Genomic DNA, 25,847 nt, shown 5'->3' on the forward strand with positions numbered 1-25,847 from the left:
CAAGTCGTGGGGACGGCAAGACTTGTGCAGCAGACCCTTCACCATCTATCACCATAGTTACCCAGTGCCCAGTCAGCGACATGTAACGTCCCTGTCCATGCTTACTGGTCCAAGTATCGGTGGTGAAATGCACCCGTTCACACACAGAGTTTCTCAAGGAAGCGGTGATGTTGTGTGCGACATGCTGGTGTAGCGCGGGCACACCTTTCTTAGAGAAGTAGTGGCGACTAGGCATCTGGTACTGGGGCACAGCGACAGACATAAGGTCTCTAAAATCCTGTGTGTCCACTAGGCGGAAAGGCAGCATTTCGGTAGCCAACAGCTTACAGAGGGATAGAGTCAACCTCTTAGCTTTGTCATGGGTCGGAGGAAGTGGCCTTTTATTTGACCACATCTGAGGGACAGAGATCTGGCTGCTGTGTGTAGACGGTGTTGAGTAGGGTGTCCCTGGAAAAATGCAGGTTTGTGAGGAAAGTGCAGGCGGAGACATGATGTTGCCTTCATCCAACGTTGGTGCTATCGATGTCTGAGAGAGCTGTACACACTCACTTGTTTCCCCTTCCAAACCAACTGACGACCTTACAAGCAAACTGCCTGTTGCGGTTACAGTGGTGGAAGTTTTGCGTGGAAAAACAGGTGTGACAGCTGTCCCCACAGTCCTAGAAGATGAAGAGCGCGCGGATGCACTGGAAGGGGCGGGCGGTGGATGGTTCGCTCCGCTAGCCGGCATTGCAGCACGGTGAGCTTCCCACCGGGACTTATGATATTTATTCATGTGACGATTCATGGAAGAAGTTGTCAAACTGCTGAGGTTTTGACCTCTACTAACAGAATCATGACAAATGTTACATATCACATGAGTTGGGCGATCTTTTTCGATGTGAAAAAAGGCCCAGGCTAGGCAAGGCTTAGAGGCCATGCGACCTGTTGATCCACCCCGAATAATGCTCATAGGCAGAGTGGTGGCTGAGGATGCAGTTGTAGACGTGCTACCAGTGCTCCGACTCTGTCCAGGAAGGCGCAAGGTAACTTCGTCGTCGGTTGCATCCTCCTCCACCGCCTCTGTTGACCTCCTCGAGTGCCTGACTGGGGGTTGACAGTAGGTGGGATCTAGAACGTCATCATCAATTGTTGTGTTCGCACTCCCCTCCCCCTCAGACCGAGCCTCTTCTTGCCCTGACCGAATATTTAAGTTGTCATCCCAATCGGGTATCTGCGTCTCATCTTCATCAGTATGTTCCTCATTGTCTATAACCACAGGTGTTACAGTTTGTGACAAAGGGTCAACATTATGCTCAGAAACTTGGTCCTCACGGCCTGAATCTGAGTCACAAAGGTTCTGGGCATCACTGCAGACCATTTCCTGTTCTGTACTCACTGTAGCTTGGGAGCAGACCTCTGATTCCCAGGCTATAGTGTGACTGAACAGCTCTGCAGACTCAGCCATCTCAGTTCCACCATACTGTGCAGGGCTGATGGAGACTTCAGAGCTGGGAGAAATCAAGTGTGATTGGGATGACAACTCAGAGGAATGGTGTTTTTTGGATGTGGTACTTGAAGTGGCTGAGAGGGCACTTGTTGGACCACTTGAGATCCATTCAAGCATTTTCCTTTTTTGCCCATCATCTACCTTTGTTCCTCTTGTTCGTGTCCGTAAAAAAGGGAGCACATCGGATTGTCCACAATAAGTAGTAGACATCTTACTTTTGCTAGTAGATGGTCTATCTTCAGCAGATGATAATGGAGCTTTGGCACCTTCCCCACTGACAAAACCTTTTTTGCCTTTTCCACCACGCCTCTTCCCCTTTCCACCAGCATCTGTCATTTTGCCACTCATGTTGATTGCGACAAGATTGTGGACTGAAAATGTGGTAGTAAAAATTGAGAGGTGGTCAAGATTGCAGTGGTGGTCTAGCTTTAATAACAGCAGAATAATAAAGAATAAATATCCCTGACAATGTAACTTAGTTATAATTCGTTGGAGTGTGCAACGCAGGCAGACGTGCTGCAAATGTCTTGGCACTAGTGGGACTATAGCAAAGTCCAATAGCCACGTATAGGATGCCACTAGGTTAACTGAGTGTGTGCTAGTATAATGGCTTAGTTATAATTAGTTGGAGTGTGCAACGCAGGCAGATGCGCTCTGCAAATGTCTTGGCACTAGTAGGACTATAGCAAAGTCCAATAGCCACGTATAGGATGCCACTAGGTACACTGAGTGTGTGCTAGTATAATGGCTTAGTTATAATTAGTTGGAGTGTGCAACGCAGGCAGACGTGCTGCAAATGTCTTGGCACTAGTGGGACTATAGCAAAGTCCAATAGCCACGTATAGGATGCCACTAGGTACACTGAGTGTGTGCTAGTATAATGGCTTAGTTATAATTAGTTGGAGTGTGCAACGCAGGCAGACGTGCTGCAAATGTCTTGGCACTAGTGGGACTATAGCAAAGTCCAATAGCCACGTATAGGATGCCACTAGGTACACTGAGTGTGTGCTAGTATAATGGCTTAGTTATAATTAGTTGGAGTGTGCAACGCAGGCAGACGTGCTGCAAATGTCTTGGCACTAGTGGGACTATAGCAAAGTCCAATAGCCACGTATAGGATGCCACTAGGTACACTGAGTGTGTGCTAGTATAATGGCTTAGTTATAATTAGTTGGAGTGTGCAACGCAGGCAGACGTGCTGCAAATGTCTTGGCACTAGTGGGACTATAGCAAAGTCCAATAGCCACGTATAGGATGCCACTAGGTACACTGAGTGTGTGCTAGTATAATGGCTTAGTTATAATTAGTTGGAGTGTGCAACGCAGGCAGACGTGATGCAAATGTCTTGGCACTAGTGGGACTATAGCAAAGTCCAATAGCCACGTATAGGATGCCACTAGGTACACTGAGTGTGTGCTAGTATAATGGCATAGTTATAATTAGTTGGAGTGTGCAACGCAGGCAGACGTGCTGCAAATGTCTTGGCACTAGTGGGACTATAGCAAAGTCCAATAGCCACGTATAGGATGCCACTAGGTACACTGAGTGTGTGCTAGTATAATGGCTTAGTTATAATTAGTTGGAGTGTGCAACGCAGGCAGACGTGCTGCAAATGTCTTGGCACTAGTGGGACTATAGCAAAGTCCAATAGCCACGTATAGGATGCCACTAGGTACACTGAGTGTGTGCTAGTATAATGGCTTAGTTATAATTAGTTGGAGTGTGCAACGCAGGCAGACGTGCTGCAAATGTCTTGGCACTAGTGGGACTATAGCAAAGTCCAATATCCACGTATAGGATGCCACTAGGTTCACTGAGTGTGTGCTAGTATAATGGCTTAGTTATAATTAGTTGGAGTGTGCAACGCAGGCAGATGCGCTCTGCAAATGTCTTGGCACTAGTAGGACTATAGCAAAGTCCAATAGCCACGTATAGGATGCCACTAGGTACACTGAGTGTGTGCTAGTATAATGGCTTAGTTATAATTAGTTGGAGTGTGCAACGCAGGCAGACGTGCTGCAAATGTCTTGGCACTAGTGGGACTATAGCAAAGTCCAATAGCCACGTATAGGATGCCACTAGGTACACTGAGTGTGTGCTAGTATAATGGCTTAGTTATAATTAGTTGGAGTGTGCAACGCAGGCAGACGTGCTGCAAATGTCTTGGCACTAGTGGGACTATAGCAAAGTCCAATAGCCACGTATAGGATGCCACTAGGTACACAGAGTGTGTGCTAGTATAATGGCTTAGTTATAATTAGTTGTAGTGTGCAACGCAGGCAGACGTGCTGCAAATGTCTTGGCACTAGTGGGACTATAGCAAAGTCCAATAGCCACGTATAGGATGCCACTAGGTACACTGAGTGTGTGCTAGTATAATGGCTTAGTTATAATTAGTTGGAGTGTGCAACGCAGGCAGACGTGCTGCAAATGTCTTGGCACTAGTGGGACTATAGCAAAGTCCAATAGCCACGTATAGGATGCCACTAGGTACACTGAGTGTGTGCTAGTATAATGACTTAGTTATAATTAGTTGGAGTGTGCAACGCAGGCAGACGTGCTGCAAATGTCTTGGCACTAGTGGGACTATAGCAAAGTCCAATAGCCACGTATAGGATGCCACTAGGTACACTGAGTGTGTGCTAGTATAATGGCTTAGTTATAATTAGTTGGAGTGTGCAACGCAGGCAGACGTGCTGCAAATGTCTTGGCACTAGTGGGACTATAGCAAAGTCCAATAGCCACGTATAGGATGCCACTAGGTACACTGAGTGTGTGCTAGTATAATGGCTTAGTTATAATTAGTTGGAGTGTGCAACGCAGGCAGACGTGCTGCAAATGTCTTGGCACTAGTGGGACTATAGCAAAGTCCAATAGCCACGTATAGGATGCCACTAGGTACACTGAGTGTGTGCTAGTATAATGGCTTAGTTATAATTAGTTGGAGTGTGCAACGCAGGCAGACGTGCTGCAAATGTCTTGGCACTAGTGGGACTATAGCAAAGTCCAATAGCCACGTATAGGATGCCACTAGGTACACTGAGTGTGTGCTAGTATAATGGCTTAGTTATAATTAGTTGGAGTGTGCAACGCAGGCAGACGTGCTGCAAATGTCTTGGCACTAGTGGGACTATAGCAAAGTCCAATAGCCACGTATAGGATGCCACTAGGTTCACTGAGTGTGTGCTAGTATAATGGCTTAGTTATAATTAGTTGGAGTGTGCAACGCAGGCAGATGCGCTCTGCAAATGTCTTGGCACTAGTAGGACTATAGCAAAGTCCAATAGCCACGTATAGGATGCCACTAGGTACACTGAGTGTGTGCTAGTATAATGGCTTAGTTATAATTAGTTGGAGTGTGCAACGCAGGCAGACGTGCTGCAAATGTCTTGGCACTAGTGGGACTATAGCAAAGTCCAATAGCCACGTATAGGATGCCACTAGGTACACTGAGTGTGTGCTAGTATAATGGCTTAGTTATAATTAGTTGGAGTGTGCAACGCAGGCAGACGTGCTGCAAATGTCTTGGCACTAGTGGGACTATAGCAAAGTCCAATAGCCACGTATAGGATGCCACTAGGTACACTGAGTGTGTGCTAGTATAATGGCTTAGTTATAATTAGTTGGAGTGTGCAACGCAGGCAGACGTGCTGCAAATGTCTTGGCACTAGTGGGACTATAGCAAAGTCCAATAGCCACGTATAGGATGCCACTAGGTACACTGAGTGTGTGCTAGTATAATGGCTTAGTTATAATTAGTTGGAGTGTGCAACGCAGGCAGACGTGCTGCAAATGTCTTGGCACTAGTGGGACTATAGCAAAGTCCAATAGCCACGTATAGGATGCCACTAGGTACACTGAGTGTGTGCTAGTATAATGGCTTAGTTATAATTAGTTGGAGTGTGCAACGCAGGCAGACGTGCTGCAAATGTCTTGGCACTAGTGGGACTATAGCAAAGTCCAATAGCCACGTATAGGATGCCACTAGGTACACTGAGTGTGTGCTAGTATAATGGCTTAGTTATAATTAGTTGGAGTGTGCAACGCAGGCAGACGTGCTGCAAATGTCTTGGCACTAGTGGGACTATAGCAAAGTCCAATAGCCACGTATAGGATGCCACTAGGTACACTGAGTGTGTGCTAGTATAATGGCTTAGTTATAATTAGTTGGAGTGTGCAACGCAGGCAGACGTGCTGCAAATGTCTTGGCACTAGTGGGACTATAGCAAAGTCCAATAGCCACGTATAGGATGCCACTAGGTACACTGAGTGTGTGCTAGTATAATGGCTTAGTTATAATTAGTTGGAGTGTGCAACGCAGGCAGACGTGCTGCAAATGTCTTGGCACTAGTGGGACTATAGCAAAGTCCAATAGCCACGTATAGGATGCCACTAGGTACACTGAGTGTGTGCTAGTATAATGGCTTAGTTATAATTAGTTGGAGTGTGCAACGCAGGCAGACGTGCTGCAAATGTCTTGGCACTAGTGGGACTATAGCAAAGTCCAATAGCCACGTATAGGATGCCACTAGGTTCACTGAGTGTGTGCTAGTATAATGGCTTAGTTATAATTAGTTGGAGTGTGCAACGCAGGCAGATGCGCTCTGCAAATGTCTTGGCACTAGTAGGACTATAGCAAAGTCCAATAGCCACGTATAGGATGCCACTAAAAAACACTTAGTGTGTGCAAGTATAATGGCTTAGTTATAATTAGTTGGAGTGTGCAACGCAGGCAGATGCGCTCTGCAAATGTCTTGGCACTAGTGGGACTATAGCAAAGTCCAATAGCCACGTATAGGATGCCACTAGGTACACTGAGTGTTTGCTAGTAAAATTGCTTAGTTTAATAAAGTTGTAGTGTGCAATGCAGGCAGTTGTGCTCTGCAAATGTCTTTGCACTAGTGGGACTATAGCAAAGTCCAATAGCCACGTATAGCATGCCACTAGGTACACTGAGTGTTTGCTAGTAAAATTGCTTTGTTTAAAAAACTTGGAGTGTGCAATGCAGGCAGATGTGCTCTGCTAATGTCTTTGCACTAGTGGGACTATAGCAAAGTCCAATAGCCACGTATAGGATGCCACTAGGTACACTGAGTGTGTGCTAGTATAATGGCTTAGTTATAATTCGTTGGAGTGTGCAACGCAGGCAGATGCGCTCTGCAAATGTCTTGGCACTAGTGGGACTATAGCAAAGTCCAATAGCCACGTATAGGATGCCACTAGGTACACTGAGTGTTTGCTAGTAAAATTGCTTAGTTTAAAAAAGTTGTAGTGTGCAATGCAGGCAGACGTGCTCTGCAAATGTCTTTGCACTAGTGGGACTATAGCAAAGTCCAATAGCCACGTATAGGATGCCACTAGGTACACTGAATGTTTGCTAGTATAATGGCTTACTTAGAATGAGTTGGAGTGTGCAGAGGACAAGAGGGTACAGTGGCAGGATTGTGGTGCTCTGGGTAGAGGAATGGAAGCCTGCCTTTCTATTCCCTCCTAATGGTGAAATGCAGGGAGGAAATCCCTGACCTGGGCTACACAGACGCTGTTGCTGTTTGCAGGACCTGTCACTTATGGCTCTCTGACCCTGCCGCTTTGAGCCCTTAAAAGGACTGCTAGAATGTGCTCTCCCTAAGCTGTCTAACGCTGTGTATGCAGCGCATACAGCTGTATCGGCTATAGGACTCAGGAGGACGGAGCTGCGACACTGATGTCTGACACCAAAGACGCAGAAGGCAGATAATGGCGTTCGTGAAGAAAATGTCCGGTTTTATAATGCAGGGACATGTGACATGCAGATCCTATCACACATGCCGTTGCTTCTCTGGCTCAAAGTCCACTTAGGTGTGTGTGTGTCTGTGATTGGCTGACATGCTGGCCCGCCCCACAAGACGCGCGCGCTTAGGGAAGGAAGACAAGAAAAAAAAAAAAAAAATGGCGATCGCCATTATAGAAACAGCAGTGATCTGAAGGCGCTGTTCACGCACACTATACACTGAAATGTGATAATAGTTTGATTCACAGAGTGACTTACACTATTACAGCAGAAACCAAGCTAGGATTTAGCTGTTTTTTGGCTGCTAGAACCGTTCTCGAACGTTTCTAGAACTATCGAGCTTTTGCAAAAAGCTCGAGTTCTAGTTCGATCTAGAACATCCTGCTCTTCATTGACTGGGACAGTGTGGATCGTCATGGCAACCCCTTGGATTACAGCAGACCTGGATTTGTTTTTCATTCTAATAAATTGGTTAAAGAGGGAATGTTTTGGGGAGTGTTTTTTCAAATAAAAATGTGTTTGTCGTCTATTTTTTTTTTATTACTGACTGGGTTGGTGATGTCGGGTATCTGATAGACGCCTGACCTCACAAACCCCAGGGCTTGATGCCAGGTGACATTACACATCTGGTATTAACCCCATATATTACCCCGTTTGCCACCGCACCAGGGCGCGGGATGAGCTGGGGCGAAGCACCAGGATTGGGGCATCTAATGGATGCGCCACTTCTGGGGCGGCTGCAGCCTGCTATTTTTAGGCTGGGGAGAGTCCAATAACCATGGACCTCCCTAGTCTGAGAATATCAGGCCCTAGCTGTCTGCTTTACCTTGGCTGGTGATCCAATTTTGGGGGACCCCTACGTGTTTTTTTTTTTAAATTATTTATTTAATTTAAAATAACAGCGTGGGGTGCCCTCAGTTTTGGATTACCAGCCAAGGTGAGGTTGCCAGCTGTGGTCTGCAGGCTGCAGCCGTCTGCTTTACCCTAGCTGGCTACAAAACTAGGGGGAACCCTACGTCATTTTTTTTTTCATTTTTTTGGCTAAATACAAAGCTAAGCACCCCTTAGTGCCACATGAAAGGCACCAAAGGGTGCTCCACTTTTTCTCCACTTTTATTCCATTTTTTCTCCACTTTTTCTCCACTTTTTCTCCATTTTTTCTTCACTTTTTCTCCATTTTTTTCTCCACTTTTTCTCCACTTTTTCTCCACTTTTTCTCTCCAATTTTTCTCCATTTTTTTCTCCACTTTTTCTCCACTTTTTCTCCATTTTTTTCTCCACTTTTTCTCCATTTTTTCTCCATTTTTTCTCCATTTTTGTCTCCACTTTTTCTCCACTTTTTCTCCACTTTTTCTCCACTTTTTCTCCACTTTTTCTCCATTTTTTTCTCCACTTTTTCTCCACTTTTTCTCCACTTTTTCTCCATTTTTTTCTCCACTTTTTCTCCATTTTTTCTCCACTTTTTCTCCATTTTTTTCTCCACTTTTTCTCCACTTTTTCTCTCCAATTTTTCTCCATTTTTTTCTCCACTTTTTCTCCACTTTTTCTCCATTTTTTTCTCCACTTTTTCTCCATTTTTTCTCCACTTTTTCTCCATTTTTTCTCCACTTTTTCTCCACTTTTTCTCCATTCTTTTTCTATGGTCGGTCTACCCATTAGCTCTGCCATGCATACTGTAGCTCTACACCTACTGCACATGTTACTTTATGATTGACATCTCTTTCGTACCAGAGCTATCTAAGCCTACTCTGACCCCATATTTGTCATTACTATATTGTCCTTGTACTGTATTATGACATTTGTATCATGTGTTTCATTTCTTGCTGTGTTGCAATTTTTTTGCTGCATCCCAATTGTACCTCTACATTGTTCGAGTTTATGTTATTGTTCTCTCACTCTTATGTGATACTGATTATTGTCATTTTTCATGATTACATGCAGATAAGTCCAATCTGACGAAGGCTCAGGCCGAAACGTCATTTGTAACTTGTTTTGGACAAAAACATATATGCCTTAATACGGACCAATAAAGAGTGATTTTGCATTACTATCCGTTGTGACTTACTGACTTAGTCTGGGAGATTTAGAGTGCCGAGGTTACTCACTAATTTTATCTATTATTACCTCTGAGCACCTATATACCAGTGAGCAGAGCTTCCTCTACAGTAGTTCTCCTGATTAGGCATGCCCTTACCTCATGAGCAGGGCATTGCAGCTTTGGTAGCAACCATTACGACATGGACTCTGTTGCTGTGGACCTGAGAAGAGTGAGTGCAGATTCATTGCACCCACACTCCTCACATGAAGGGTCCGTACTCCTAGAAAATGGGGGATACGTTCCCTGAGTGTCTCCCCCCCATATTCTAGATGGTCCAGAGTCGTCGTGGGACCCCTTTATTTTTTTTCTTACAATAAATTGGTGAAAGAGGAAATGTTTTGGGGACTGTTTTTTCAAATAAATTTCTTTTGTCGATTTTTTTTTTTTTGTTAGTACTGACAGTTTATGATGTTGGGTATCTAATAGACGCCATGACATCACAAACTGCTGGGCTTGATCTCAGGTGACTTTACAGCTAGTATCAACCCGATTTATTACCCCGTTTGCCACTGCACCAGGGCACGGGATGAGCTGGGGTGAAGCGCCAGGATTGGTGCATCTAGTGTATGCGCCACGTCTGGGGTGCCTGCGGCCTGCTATTTTTAGGCTGTGAAGGCCCAATAACTATGGACCTTCCCACCCTGAGAATACCAGACCACAGCTGTCCGCTTTACCTTGGCTGGTGATCCAATTTGGGGGGACCCTACTTTTATTGTGCAATTATTAATATTTATAAAATAATTATAAAAAAGAGCCTGAGGGGACCTCCACATTGGATCCCCAACCACGGTAAAGCTGCCAGCTGTGGTTTTCAGGCTACAGTCGTCTGCTTTACCCTAGCTGGCAATCAAAAATGGGGGGACCCAACGTCATTTTTTTTTTTAACTATTTTTTAAATAGAAAATATTAATGGGCTTCCCTGTATTTTGATTGCCAACCAAGGTAACGGCAGGCAGATGGGGGTGGCAACCCATAGCTGTCTGCTTTATCTGCGCTGAGAATCAAAAATACCGCGGAGCGCTACGTCATTTTTTTTAAAGATTTATTTTTACAGCACTGTGATGTCCAGCAATCAAAATACAGGGAAGCCCATTTTATTTTTAGTTATTTAAATAAATAATTAAAAAAAATATATATGGGCTCCCGCTGCATTTTTTGTATTGCTAGCTAAGGGTAATCCAAGCAGCTACTGGCTGCTAACTCGCACTGCTTGGTGTTACCTTCACTGGCAATGGAAAATCCAGGGAAGCATTTTTTATTTTTTTTGCCAAAAAACTACAAAAAAAGGACGTGAGCTTCGCCATATTTTTGTATGCTAGCCAGGTATAGCAGGGAGGTGCTGGAAGAGTTGGATACAGCGCCAGAATATGGCGCTTCTATGAAAATGCCATTTTCTGAGGCGGCTGCAGACTGCAATTCGCAGCAGTGGAGCCCAGAAAGCTCAGGCCAACCTGTGGTGCGGATTCCAATCCCCAGCTGCCTAGTTGTACCTGGCTGGACACAAAAATGGGGCGAAGCCCACGTCATTTGTTTTTTAATTATTTCATGAAGTAAGTGAAATAATTAAAAAAAAACGGGCTTCCCTATATTTTTGGTTCCCAGCCGGGTACAAATAGGCAACTGGGGGTTGGAGGCAGCCCGTGGCTGCCTGCTGTACCTGGCTAGCATACAAAAATATGGCGAAGCCCACATAATTTTTTCAGGGGGCAAAAAACTTCTGCATACAGTCCTGGATGGAGTATGCTGAGCCTTGTAGTTCTGCAGCTGCTGTCTATCTGTATGGAGAAGAGCAGACAGCAGCTGCAGACCTACAAGGCTCAGCATACTCCATCCAGGACTGTATGCAGAATTTTTTTCCCCACCAAAAAAATGACGTGGGCTTCGCCATATTTTTGTATGCTAGCCAGGTACAGCAGGCAGCCACGGGCTACCTCCAACCCCCAGTTGCCTATTTGTACCCGGCTGGGAACCAAAAATATAGGGAAGCCCGTTTTTTTTAATTATTTCACTTATTTCATGAAATAATTAAAAAACAAATGACGTGGGCTTCGCCCCATTTTTGTGTCCAGCCGGGTACAACATGGCAGCTGGGGATTGGAATCCGCAGCACAGGTTAGCCCGAGGTTTCTGGGCGCCTCTGCTGCGGATTTCAGTCCGCAGCCGTCCCAGAAAATGGCGCTCTCATAGAAGCGCCATCATCTGGCGCTGTATCCAACTCTTCCAACAGCCCTGGAGCCGGGTGGCTTGTTGGGTAATCATGAGTTAATACTGGCTTTGTTTTACTAGCCAGTATTAAGCCAGAGATTCTTAATGTCAGGCACGTTTGACCCGGCCATTAAGAATCTCCAATAAGGGGCTAAAAAAAACACCACACAGAGAAAAAATACTTTAATAGAAATAAATACACAGACACATTAGAGACTCCATCTTTATTACCCCCTGTCAGCCCTCCACGATCCTGCTCTTCTGTCTTCTTTCTTTCTAGTGTAATAGTAGTGATGATTGTAGTGAGGATGAGGTTCACCAGCCCATCATGGGCTGGGGAACCTCATCCTCAGTACAATCCTCACTACAATCGGGAAGCAGGGTGCAGCCTTCACTCCGTGAGTGATCAGTGCTGGCTGCTAGCGGTAACAGCGGTAACGCTGACAGATGCGTTACCATAGCAACGGTGCTCTCGGAGCCGCGTTTAGCGGTGACGTCACCGCTATCTGCGTTGCTATGGCAACGGTGATCTCCGTTAATGACCGGCTGTGTCAGCCGGTCCCTAACGGAGCAGGGAGTCGACCGTGTGCTAGAGCATGTCGCCGGTACACGGCGATACACATATGTGCACCGTGTACCGGAGAGATGCACTCGCAGGTCCTACATGACGTGTCATAGTCATGTGACCAGTCTGTAGCCAATGAGATAATAGCCACGTGACTGGTCACATGGCTATTTTGACGTCACGATAGGTCCTGCATCTCTGCTGGCAGTGCAGGTCACCGGGAGGATTCAGCGATCATCGGATGGAATAGCGGCAGGAGACAGAGTGCAGAAGGGATCGCGAGGACTGGTAAGTGTTATGGCAATGTTTATTAACTGTTTGTGTACATTTATAATGCATTTTTATGTGTTTGTGATTGCCTCCCATTATAGCCTATACGTTCGAGTTTGGTTCGTCGAACGTTCGACGAACCGAACTCGAACGGGACCCCCGTTCGGCGAACCGACCTCGAGCCGAACCGGGACCGGTTCGCTCATCTCTAGTGCTGAGATGGCATTGAGTACGGTGTCCCTGCAGAGTTGCACTTTTGGTCATATACAAAATGAGTTGAAAAAGGACAGATGCTGGTGGAAAGGGGAACAGGTGTGTTGGAAAGGGGAAAAAAGTTTTTGTCCGTGGGTTTGGTGGTTTAGCAAAAGTAACATTTTCTGAAGAAACACCATCTGTTACGGTGGGACTGGCAGATTTGGATAAGGTGGTATATACTATGTTACCGCTATATAACAAAAATTGATAAGAAAAGAAAGAGAAAGGTATATATCCCCATCAGCAGTCAGTGTCCACCGTGCTCCCAGATAGAAAAGGAGAGGTTGGCAACTGGAAGGTTAGGTGGAGGATACAGAGCTGTGTGGCTATGAAACTAATAGTAGCCTGAACTGAGTTAGACGCCACTCGGATCTGGAGACTGGGAACCCTGTTAGCGTCACAGGGTCCACACGCCCACCCAGCCCAGGAACTCCCTGTTAAAATCACAGGGTCCATTCAGTACGCTGACCGTGTGCATTGGGGCCACACCTGTGGACAGCAGGCGCATCAGCAGCAGCAGGCCTGTTAATGCCACTGGGCTGCACAAGCAGGACTTGTAGGACAGGAGCTGGTCTTAACCGTTCTGCGTTACCAACTGTGGTGGTGGCCTACATCGACGCCCTATCCCTGCCTACCTCTGGCCTAAAGCCGCAATGGGTTCAACACATGGAGGTGTGCTCTTTCGGAGCATAATAGAAGACTGCGCACCTCCTTGTTGTCTCCAGCCCATTTTATAACCTGGGTCCGCCCCAAACCAGGGTGGACCACAATGCACCTCCTGGAGACAAAAGCAGAGTGACACGTCATGAGTGGCATAACTAGCGTCCTATTTGGAACCGCAACTTCAATAATGAGCTCATGGCTGCCACGACACAAACACCTCACCAGTCATCGTCTGACCATCAATAATAAGGTGACAAGTCATAGGGGCGGGCCTCTGCAAGCCATTTGGGAGTGGCCTGGCCACATCGTCAGGACACCTGATGCCCTGTGGTCTATATGGGCCCCCCACATCAGGGGCAGGGCCAAAGAGTTCATTACCGGACCTAGTCTCTGATGCAGTAAGTGCCTGAGCATGCTCAGTAGCATGAAATACAGTCTCTGAAAAAAGACTATCAGCTTTAGCATGGTGTCTAGGCACAAAACAGGACTTAGACCCAGCACGGAATGCAAGTACCTGTGCAAAGAGGCTTTTCGCAATAAGTGTGGGAGCATGCGCTGTATCCCGAAATGAAGACTTAGCCTCAGGAATGGCACAGTCAGGCTGAGCATACTCACTAGGCGAAACACTGTAGTTAGGCTGCGACTGGGGTAAATCGGCACACGCATGCGTACTAGCTGCCTCTCCACACTTAGACATGGAGGAGAAATTGCTCTTCGGGTGTGGACTTGGAGATGCTGTCTATGAACAAAAGGAAAAGCTAAAGGTGTGAGTTACAGCAAGGAGCCACCGCGGAAACACTTCGTTCAATTGTGAGAGGAGTCATTTTGGAGTTTGGTGAGGAGTACCGTAACGCCAGTGAGCAGCATCCTGTGCCACAGACCAACATTCTTACCGTGCTGTCTATACTGCTTACCGTGAGAGGAGCGTAAAGTCTATATTTCTGGCAACTGGACATCACAGTACCCGGGTAGGGTAGGCTGTGCCCAGACAATAATGCGGGCACGCAACACTTTGTTTTATTAGCAAAACAAATATCTGTTCTGGGTAGGCCGACTATTTATAGACAATAAGACTTGCTGCCTCTGCACTGTCAAATTGTCACGTACAGTTTAATTCATAGAGGGACAGCGACACATGTTTGCATTGACTGTTGATTTTCAAGATTTCCATGACTGTGTTGCAGAGCTGTGTGGTTTGCATTCACACTGTTATCATCTGCCTTATCTGTGAGGCTTCAGCTAACAAGAGTATTCAGGGGGGGTAATGTGTTTTGTCTATGTTTACGTAGATAACTGGGAAGCTCTTGTGATGCTCCACTGGTAAGTCATGTTCGCACACACACACACACACACACACGCACAAACACACAATTACTGCTACGCAGAGGGATTAGCAGGTAGTAGGCAACAGAATAGATTGTTCAATTATTTAAATTTTATGCATGGTTCTTATTGTTTGTTTTGGTAAAGTTAAACAATCATTTATCAACCCAACTGCCTAGAGTCCTTTTCCTGTTGCCTGGTTTTGCTGCATACTGGGGAGCCCACCCTGTACACGACTTAAAATGAAGCATAAGTCACAATGTGAATTTCACTGTGCTACAATGCGGCCTAGCGTGCCTGTGCAACCACCGCCCGCCCCATCAAGTGCATCTGCGTGCTCTTCATCCTCTATGACTGTGGGGACAGCAGTCTCACATGGTTTTTCACACTGAACTTCCACCCCTTTACACGCAACAGGGAGTGTGATTGGCAGGTCATCACTTGTTTTGGAAGTGGAAACAGAAGTATTGTTGAGCTGTCAGACATCGAGAAAAACAACATTGGATGCAGGCTACATTATATCCACACCTGCACCTTTGTCACAGATTGGCTGGACTACCTGCAGTTAATAATTGCATTCCAGAAATGGAAAGGAGTGTAGAACGCACATGTGTTGTACCTTGCTTGGCAGCAAAGGAACACTAACTTAGTATTACAGACAATTTTAGGAAGGCAGAAAGAGAGTCAGCTCTTTAGACAAATTAAATAGCGTGGAAAAAGTGGACAGGTGGGTACAGTGGCCGTGTTCTGGGGGTACCAGGACAGTAAAGGAAGCCTCACTTTCTATCCCTCCTAATGATCAAATGCAGCAAGGAATTCCCTGAGTTTGCTATAAAATTAGCGAAGCAAAAGGTACATGAGGGTGTCATGCAGAGGTGCTGCAAAAAGCTTGGCACCAGTGGGACAATAATGGAATACAACAGCCAGTTCTTGTATGCAACTAAATGGCAGCATTTTTTGCTATCATTATAGCTTATTAAAAACAGAGCATGAGGGTGTCATGCAGAGGTGCTAGAAATAGCTTGGCACCAGTGGGCCAATAATGGCATACAACAGCCAGTTCTTGTATGCCACTAAATGGCAGCATTTTTTGCTATTATTATAGCTTATTAAAAACAGAGCATGAGGGTGTCATGCAGAGGTACTAGAAATATCTTTGCACAAGTGGGACAATAATGAAGTCCAACAGCCACTTTTAGGATGCCACTAAATGGCAGCATTTTTTGCTATCATTATAGCTTATTAAAAACAGAGCATGAGGGTGTCATGCAGAGGTTCTGCACATAGATTTTCACCAGTGGGGCACTAATGGAGTACAACAGCCACTTCTTGTATGCCACTAAATGGCAGCATTTTTTTGCTATTATTATAGCTTATTAAAAACAGAGCATGAGGGTGTCATGCAGAGGTGCTGCACATAGATTTGCACCAGTGGGGCACTAATGGAGTACAACAGCCACTTCTTGTATGCCACTAAATGGCAGCATTTTTTGCTATTATTATAGCTTATTAAAAACAGAGCAGGAGGGTGTCATGCAGAGGTGCTAGAAATAGCTTGGCACCAGTGGGACACTAATGAAGTCCAACAGCCACTTTTAGGATGCCACTAAGTTTCCTCAGTGTTTGCTAGTATAATGGCTTAGTAACAATGAGTTTGAGTGTGCAATGCAGGCAGACATGCTGCAAATATCTTTGCACTAGTGGGACAATACAGAAGTCCAACAGACACTTTTAGGATGCCACTAAGTTTCCTCAGTGTTTGCTAGTATAATGGCTTAGTAACAATGAGTTTGAGTGTGCAATGCAGGCAGACATGCTGCAAATATCTTTGCACTAGTGGGACAATACAGAAGTCCAACAGCCACTTTTAGGATGCCACTAAGTTTCCTCAGTGTTTGCTAGTGTAACGGGGGCAGGGGGCGCCTCAGGGGGTGTAGTCGTTTCCCCTCTCCTTGTGGGCCGCAGGCTGAACCCCGGCCCGGCCGTCACTTGCAAAACAGGTGTGTTGTTGGGGCAGAGTGTGGATGCATGGGGCCCATTCATGACAGCGTTCTTTCTGTGCTCTCCAGCTCCTTCTTCACTTTCAGGAAAGAGACAATTGCAGGCAGCAGATAAACCAAACACCGATTTATTAAACAAAGCTTCCATCTTTTTGTTTGCAGCAGGTTTACTTTAGTACGTTACAAGTTACAGGTCCTTTTCTACAAAAACGGTTTCCTTTTTCTCTACGGGCACTTTCCTTTGCCTGCAGGGGGCATACGTTAACCCCCTAGTAGCTGCGCTCTAACCCGGATTTACTGTAGGGCAGATCCAGCACACACTACCGGCTCTGGATAAGTTCTCACCTCTCCACTTCTTTGTCAGGGCACTAACCTTCGCCTGCAGGGGCCACTTGTTATCCCCCTGATAGCTGCACTCCACTCTAGTACACACCACCGGCTCCGGACTAGTCCCAACTCTTCCACCGTTTCTCATGGGTTTCCTCTGCTTTCTAGCCAAGAGTACTCACTCAGGCTGACTGCCTCGTCTCACTCCCACACTCTGCCCCGTCACTTCAGACCGAGCTTGCTCGCCTCTCACATCTCACTGCACACTGGACTCTGCATTCAGAACCCTTCCTTCCCCACCTAGGCTGCCCTGCCCCTTCCTTCCCTGCCACTGTTACCAGGGGAACCACTGCTCTACACTGGCACCTAGTGGGGAAACAGTTTATGACAGGTAACATTTTACCATCAACATTTACAATTTGCCACCATACTACTGTGGCGTCTTCAGGGGGGAAAAAACGATCCTTCACTACCAGGGGTCCGACTTCCCCTTACACTAGTATAATGGCTTAGTAACAATGAGTTTGAGTGTGCAATGCAGGCAGACGTGCTGCAAATATCTTTGCACTAGTGGGACAATACAGAAGTCCAACAGCCACGTTTCGGATGCCACTAAGTTTCCTCAGTGTTTGCTAGTATAATGGCTTAGTAACAATGAGTTTGAGTGTGCAAAGGGCAGGAGGGTACAGTGGCAGGGTTGTGGGTCTGGGTAGGGGAAAGGAAGCCTCCCTTTCTATCCCTCCTAATGGGGAAAAGCAGCGAGGTAATTCTTGACCTTAGCTACACAGACGCTGTTATCTTGTGTAGCTGTTAAAATCTGTTTTCAGGGCCCTGACTGTCACCTATGGCTCTGACTCTGCCGGTATTAGCCCTTAAAAGGACTAATAGAAACTTCTATCCCTATTCTGTATAGCGCTGTGTATAGAGCGTACACAGAAGTATCGGAGACAGGAGCTATGCCAGCGGTAGTGACACCAAGACGCAGAAGGCAGATAATTGCGTGCTGGAAGAAAATGTCCGTTTTTATAATGCATGGACATGTGACATGGACATCCTATCACACATGCCGTTGCTTCTCTGGCTAAAAGTCCACTTAGCTGTGTGTGTGTCTGGGATTGGCTGACATGCTGGCCCGCCCCACTACACGCGCGCGCTTAGGGAAGGAAGACAAGGGAAAAAAAAAAAAATGGCGATCGCCATTATCCAAACAGCAGTGATCTGAATGTGCTATTCCCGCACACTATATGCTGAAATTTCATAATAGTGTGAGTCACAGAGTGACTTACACTATTACAGCGGAAAGCCAGCATGTAATTAGCTGGTCTTTTTGCTGCTAGAACCGTTCTCGAACGTATCTAGAACTATCGAGCTTTAGCAAAAAGCTCGAGTTCTAGTTTGATCTAGAACAGCCCCAAAATCACTCGAGCCGCGAACTGGAGAACCTCGAACCGCGAACCGCGCTCAACTCTACTCATGAGCTGTCCAATCACTGCAGAATTTTCTGCAGTGACACGACTCAATTTGCGCACACAGCCTTAAACAGAGCAAGTCAAATGTGATAAAAAATTGCATTCCACTCTGACCCATGTTACTCTATGGGGCTGCTGCCATGAGCGATTTTTTTTCTCAGCCCTAATCGGACTGAGAAAAAAGTCGCAGCATGCTGCGGGTGGAATCTGATTTGTTTTCTCTCGCACCCATACAAGTCTATTGGTACCAGAGAAACATCACATTGCACTAGCATTACAGTGGAGTGAAGTGTGATATACACACCAGCTGACAATGGAGGCGATGGGTAGATTAGACCCTCCTTCTCCTCTGCAGCTGCACTGTGATTGCAGGATCACATCACAGTGGCATGAAACTCGACTTACACTCCAGCAGAGTGGGAGTTGAGTGTCATGCAATGCACTCGCAGTAGTGCTTGTGTGGCCCCAGGCTTAGGAATATAGTATAGTTCTCCTGATATAACCATGCATCTTGTATGTAAAGCGCTGTGGAATTAATAGCGCTATATAAATGAATAAATATTATTATTATTATTATTATTATCTTACCTCATGTGCAGGGCACTGCAGTAGCTTAGGTATCCATGGTTATGACTAAAGATGAGCAAACCTTTGGAGGTTTGGTTCTCTGGCACCAAACAAGCCTAGTTCCATAAACTCGAGCTTGACCTGGATCAAGTCACTGATTGGCAGTTTGAGTCTCTGCCCACAAACAGCCAGCCATGAGCAGAATTCTTCCGGTGGCGTGTGGGTGTTCTTTTTCAAACTTTTTTCTTGTTGCACACTACATCCGAGCATGCTGTTGTTACCCCCAGTGTGCACACTACATCCGAGCATGCTGTTGTTACCCCCAGTGTGCACACTACATCCGAGCATGCTGTTGTTACCCCCAGTGTGCACACTACATCCGAGCATGCTGTTGTTACCCCCAGTGTGCACACTACATCCGAGCATGCTGTTGTTACCCCCAGTGTGCACCATTCAAACACTGCAAGCGCCTCGCACAGGGCTGAGCATCCAAACCTCAAACCCAAACCTTGATTTTTAAATTTGGTATTTGGTTCAAAAATCGAACCTTAGGTTTGCTCATCTCTAGTTACAATCACTCATATATTGACAGTTAGTTGGCTGTTAGTGGTTGTAACCATGGATACCTAAACTACTGCAATACCCTGCAGATGAGCTAAGTGACATAGCTAATCAAAAAAACTATAATACAATTCTAACTAGAGGTATTTCCTAATATCATTATTATTTTTACAACTAGAACATATTGGGATAGAAACTTGGAGATGGGAATACCCCTTTAATAATGTATTTTCAATATATTTTCTGACTCCTGCAAACTGCTGGACTAAGCGTCTGACTTTCTAGCTGACTGCCGGACTAAGCGTCTGACTTACCAGCTGAGTGCCGGACTAACTCTCTGACTTTCCTGCTGACTGCTTGACCAACCGTCTGACTTTCCTGCTGACTGCTGGACCAACCGTCTGACTTTCCTGCTTACTGCCGGACTAACCGTCTGACTTTCCTGCTTACTGCCGGACTAACCGTCTGACTTTCCTGCTGAGAGCCGGACTAACCGTCTGACTTTCCTGCTGAGTGCGGACTAGCCCGCTGACTTTGCTCCTGACTGCCGGACTAACCATCTGACTTTCTTGCTGAGTGCCGGACTTACCATCTGACTTTCCTGCTGACTGCCGGACTAACCGTCTGACTTTCCTGCTGACTGCCGGACTAAAACCCTCTGACTTAACTGCTGACTGCCAGACTAACCCTCTGACTCCTGCTGACTGCCTGACTAGCCCTATGACTTTCCTGCTGACTGCCGGACTAACCGTCTGACTTTCCTGCTGACTGCCGGACTAACCCTCTGACATTCCTGCTGACTGCCTGACTAACCCTCTGACTCCTGCTGACTGCCTGCCAAACCCTCTGACTTTCCTGCTGACTGCCGGACTAACCCTCTGACTTTCCTGCTGACTGCCTGACTAACCCTCTGACTCCTGCTGACTGCCTGCCTAACCCTCTGACTCCTGCTGACTGCTGGACTAACCCTCTGACTCCTGCTGACTGCCGGACTAACCCTCTGACTCCTGCTGACTGCCGGACTAACCCTCTGACATTCCTGCTGACTGCCTGCCTAACCCTCTGACTCCTGCTGACTGCCGGACTAACCCTTTGACTCCTGCTGACTGCCGGACTAACCCTCTGACATTCCTGCTGACTGCCGGACTAACCCTCTGACTCCTGCTGACTGCCTGACTAACCCTCTGACTCCTGCTGACTGCCGGACTAACCCTCTGACTCCTGCTGACTGCCTGCCTAACCCTCTGACTCCTGCTGACTGCCGGACTAACCCTCTGACTCCTGCTGACTGCCGGACTAACCCTCTGACTCCTGCTGACTGCCGGACTAACCCTCTGACTCCTGCTGACTGCCGGACTAACCCTCTGACTCCTGCTGACTGCCAGACTAACCCTCTGACTTTATAATTTTTTCCTTATAACTAAAAAAATTACTAAATTTTGGAATAATTTAATTTCTAGTGAGTAACCTGTCAAGCAGCTGTCCTACAAGCCATGATAGCAAATCTGCCTACCATACCACAAAAAGCAGCAAATCCAGGAGGAATGGTAAATGAACCACTATAAAAACTAAACAGGGTCTAGATGTAATGGAATTGGGTATCTATTTTACATGTTTAGATTACATACAAAAACCTTGTTTGTGGATAATCGTATGTCTTTGGGCTTTTTTCTACTAGGTTTTCAGAAAACTCATCCATTCACTGCATTTTAACATTAAATGGCTTATCCAACTCTGACCCTCAAGTGGTCCTCTATGTCTTTGCTTACATGTGGCAATCATGTGACCACTACATTAAAAACTCAAATATAATCAGTGGTTACACTGGCCACATCCAAAAGTACAGGGATCATTGGTAAGTGAGTATTAGGTGAATAGAGTTTCATTGTTTTTTCTATAAAATCAGCTTATTTTTTACATTTTTTTTATACATTTGAAAACATTTTTAGAGCTTTATTAAAAATTATCTTACTTTATAAAGATTGCAAAATTTAGAATTATGTATTTGAAAAGCAGATGAGATAAAACATGAAATTTCACCTATATGTCATTAACAACTGAGAAAAATCACAGCGCCATTATTTGCGCACATTGACTGACTGCTGCGCTGCTGATGAGCGCTCAATGCAGGACTAAATGGAATCAGAGATCTCACTTGCAGCTCCGTGTTGAGGACTCATCATTTAATATGCAGTGCAATAGTCAGTGTGTGTCATGGTGGGTACTGTGACTGATCTAGTGCTGTATGTGCTGAACAATGTTTACAATTGGTTAGAGATAAGTGGCACTACTAACTAGGGGAAAGGAAAGACTAATTATTATGCTGCTTACAAATTTATTTAGTGCTCATTGCTAGACTGGTAATAGATGAGCCAGCACAAAAGTTCTTTGGTGAACGGTACTTGAAATGAGCATATCAGATGCTTGGAAATGCTTGACTTGAGTACCAAGGACAAAAGGAGTCAATGGGTAACTCGAACATATTTTTTCCAGAGATGCAGGCGGTTGCCTGCCCTGATAAAGCCCCTAACTACCAAAGTCCAAATCACCCGCATGCAGTAGGCAGAATACATCACCTGCCAACATTTATTCCGTCTTCCCGACTACTACAGTCCCTATCATCCACGTGCAGATAGCATCCCTCGACTACTTCCATTCCATATGTGCATCCAAATGTCCCCCTCCGGAAAAACCAAATATGCAGTTGATTTTTGCTCGAGTCACCCTTCTGGAAAAGAGAGAGAGATTTAGTTTCAGGAACGGTCACATGAGCAGAACTAACAGCACAGATAATTTGGCTGAGGGGAACATATGGATGGTGCAAATGGAATGGAAGTTGCCATTCAATGCCAGCTGCACATGGATGATAGGGACTGTGGAGGCTGGGAAAATGGAACAGTAGTTGCCAGGCAATGCCTGCTGCACGCAGATGATGGGGACTATGGTGGTTGAGGGCTGTTGGGGCAGGTTACAGAATGGGGAGTAGAGCATTTAGTTTGAGTGCTCACGGTACTCCATTGAGCGCTGAGCATGCCTGAGTACATCAATGATCGATCGAGCATCAAGCAATATCAAGCACGCTCACTCATCACTACTTATCCCATACATCAGGTGCCCCATATTACTGTTAGAAACTGTCTGCGATGTTCAGCACATACAGTATTAGTACAGTCACAGTACCAGCCATAGTGCCCATTAACTGACTGCTATGTTGCTGATGAGTAGAGATGAGCGAACCTGAGGTTTGAGATTCTAAGTTTGGGTTTGGAAACTGACTACCAAAAAATAAAGTTTGGATTCAAAGTTCGAGTGAGTTATGAGTGCAAACCACTTAAACGAGAAGCACTGTGCTTGGGTATCAGTGATGCTCAGTCCTGTGCAAGCCACGTGCAGTGTTTAATCGGCTTGCCCTGGGGGTAGAATCAGCATGATCATATGTAGTGTGCACACACACAAAAAATATTATTGAAAAACTCTGCCCACCCATCCCCAGAAGTGTTCTACTTATGACTGGCTGCATGTGGGCGGAGACACAAACTGCCCAATTACTGACTTCTATTGAGGTTTGGATCAAGTCAGGGTCACAAACTGAAAATTAACTAAGGTTCAACTTCGCCCTCCGAACCGAACTTCCAAAGGTTTGCTCATGTCTACTGATGAGTGCTTAGCCCTGTACTGGTAGAAGGACACCCTATTAGAGATAGCGAAACTTTGGAAGTTCAGTTCGGCAGGTACAGTCAAACCTTAAAAAAGTTTGGTTTGTGACCCTGACTTGATTCAAACCTCAATGGAAGTCTGTAATTGGGCAGTTCATGACTCCACCCACATGCTGCCTGCCATAAGTAGAACCCTTCTGGGGAAGGGTGGGCGAGGTATTTCTTTCTCTTTTGTGTGTGTATGTGTGTGTGTGTGCACACTGCATCTGATCATGCTGATTTTACCCCAAGTACCAGCCGTTCAAACACTGCACAGGGATGAGCATCACTCATACTCAAGAACAGTGCTGCTCACTTGAGTGGTTTGCACTTATAACTCACTTGAACTTTGAACCAGAACTTTGTTTTTTTAGTAGTCGGTTTCCGAATCCAAACTCCAAACATCAAACCCCAGGTTTGCTCATCTCTACACCCTATTAGTCTTAAGATAACACAAGGAAAACCACAGTATTCGGCTAAAAATTTTATTGAAAAAACACATTTTTTTTAAAAGACAAAAGGTGAAAACAGAATAATCCACAATACAATACACTGCATAAATAAGCCAGTACTTGGTGCTAAATAAATCAGTAGTTGAGTAATCACAATATATTACAAAGAAATCGTAAATACACTTCGTAGTGAATGAATAGCTGCCTAAGAATATTAAATAAATATATCAGTAGTTGAGTAATCACAATATATTACAAAGAAATCATAAATACTCTTAGTAGTGAATGAATAGCTGCCTAAGGATATTAAATAAATATATCAGCAAGAAAGGGGTCTTAGATTAAAGTGCAAAGTGCTACAGGGGCCTCTATCATTAAAGTGACAAATGCTGAATATACACTCCAGTGTGCAAAGATACCCACCATAGCCAAAGGCTTATTTAGCTACAGTAGATGAAAAAAAAGGAAAAAATCCATGGCCTATGTAGTGTCTTGTCACAGTAAGGGTTCATAAGTGCATAGTGCAGGAGGTCCTATATAATAAAGTGACCAGTGCTATCAGTATAAAAAGGGGCATACAGAAAGGAGTGCAAAGTTATAGATGGCAGACTAAGCATAAAGTCCATTTACTCACATAATAAGTAGAGCACCAAGGCAGGCAACCTCAACATATGTTTCAAGAAGTGTCTTCATCAGGAGTTGTTATTCTAGTCTAGCACTGAACATTCACTATAGTCTAGCACTGAACATTCATCAGCAACGCAGCACTCAATGTGCACCATGGCCGGCACTGTGACTGTACTAATACTTTATGGACTTTGCATTGCTGCAATTTATGGAAGGGTAAAATACATTTTAGTGCACGAGATCCTGAAGAGCAGGAAATAACTAGTTTACCCTCATGCTAAGGATCATTAGAAAGTAATTTCGGCATAGCAGTGGAACATGGAAACTTCCTGTTGGCAACTTCGTCTCATTTGCATAATAGGATTGTGCAAGAAGATTGGATTTCTCTGAGTTTTCGTATGTGTGTTATTCATTAATTTTAAATCAAAACATATGTTTTTTTACTTCTGCTTTTAAAATAAATAATACATATTTTAGTGACAGGTCTAGTGACCTTTATCTACAGACAACTCTACTGTTCCCCACAACTAAAATGTACAACATTTAAATTGAAGATGATTTTAAAAATGGAAAAACAAATGGTCTGTCCTTGTGAACCCAAGTTCTACTTACTGCACTTTCTGCATTGCTTTATTCTTAGATTTTTAATGCTTTTGACTTGAAGTTCAAATCTGTATACAACAAATTCTTAACCTTTTATTCATTTCATCTTTTGTTGTGACAGTTTTTGTGAAAATGTGCTAATTAGTGTGTGGATATTCTGTTAAAGCTTGGCCTCAGGCAAAATGTCACCTATGCCAGTTTTTACTCTACTGAGAACATCTGTACTATGCACATGTTGGATCCCAAGCACAATATTATACATTCTTTGCAAATATAAGATCTTTCAGATTTTCACTAGTAAATAATATTGTCACATTGCATTTAGCTAAACAAAAGATGTATGGGTAACCAAGTTATAAATATGAATTGAGATGTCAAATAAATTTGCTGTATATGTTGTCCAACCATCCATGACATTAAAATTACCTACAGGTGAAGTGAAAAATATTAAAGTTGATATCTGTCACAAATCCCATTCGCATTGAAAGTCAGTGGTGGCAATGACACTAGGATCCCACACAATTATAGAAATATATGCATGCTTGGTAGGTATCAAGATTGTGTCCTATTTAATGAACTAGAAAAGTACATGATATGCACTGATTAAACTTGCATTTCAGCAGCTGTGTTAGGTCCAATTGTTATTGGTACCACTGACCTCTGAAGTGGAAATAAGTAGTGCAGGATAACCATTTTAATTATTTAATTAGGAAGGATGGTGAAAAATTAAGCAGCAAGTCAACAGTCGTTTCATTAAATTTTTGTGTTGCAAGCATGAAAAATGATTAAGTTTAATGATTTGAGTTACTCTGATAGGGTTATTTAAAATTTATATTTGAATCCAAATCCCTTTCTTTTTAATGCCGTGATCTAAGTTAATTTCTTATATGCTTGCACTAAAACTTCCT

This window comes from Anomaloglossus baeobatrachus, chromosome 9, assembly GCF_048569485.1.
Source record: "Anomaloglossus baeobatrachus isolate aAnoBae1 chromosome 9, aAnoBae1.hap1, whole genome shotgun sequence".
NCBI classification, from domain to species: Eukaryota; Metazoa; Chordata; class Amphibia; order Anura; family Aromobatidae; genus Anomaloglossus; species Anomaloglossus baeobatrachus.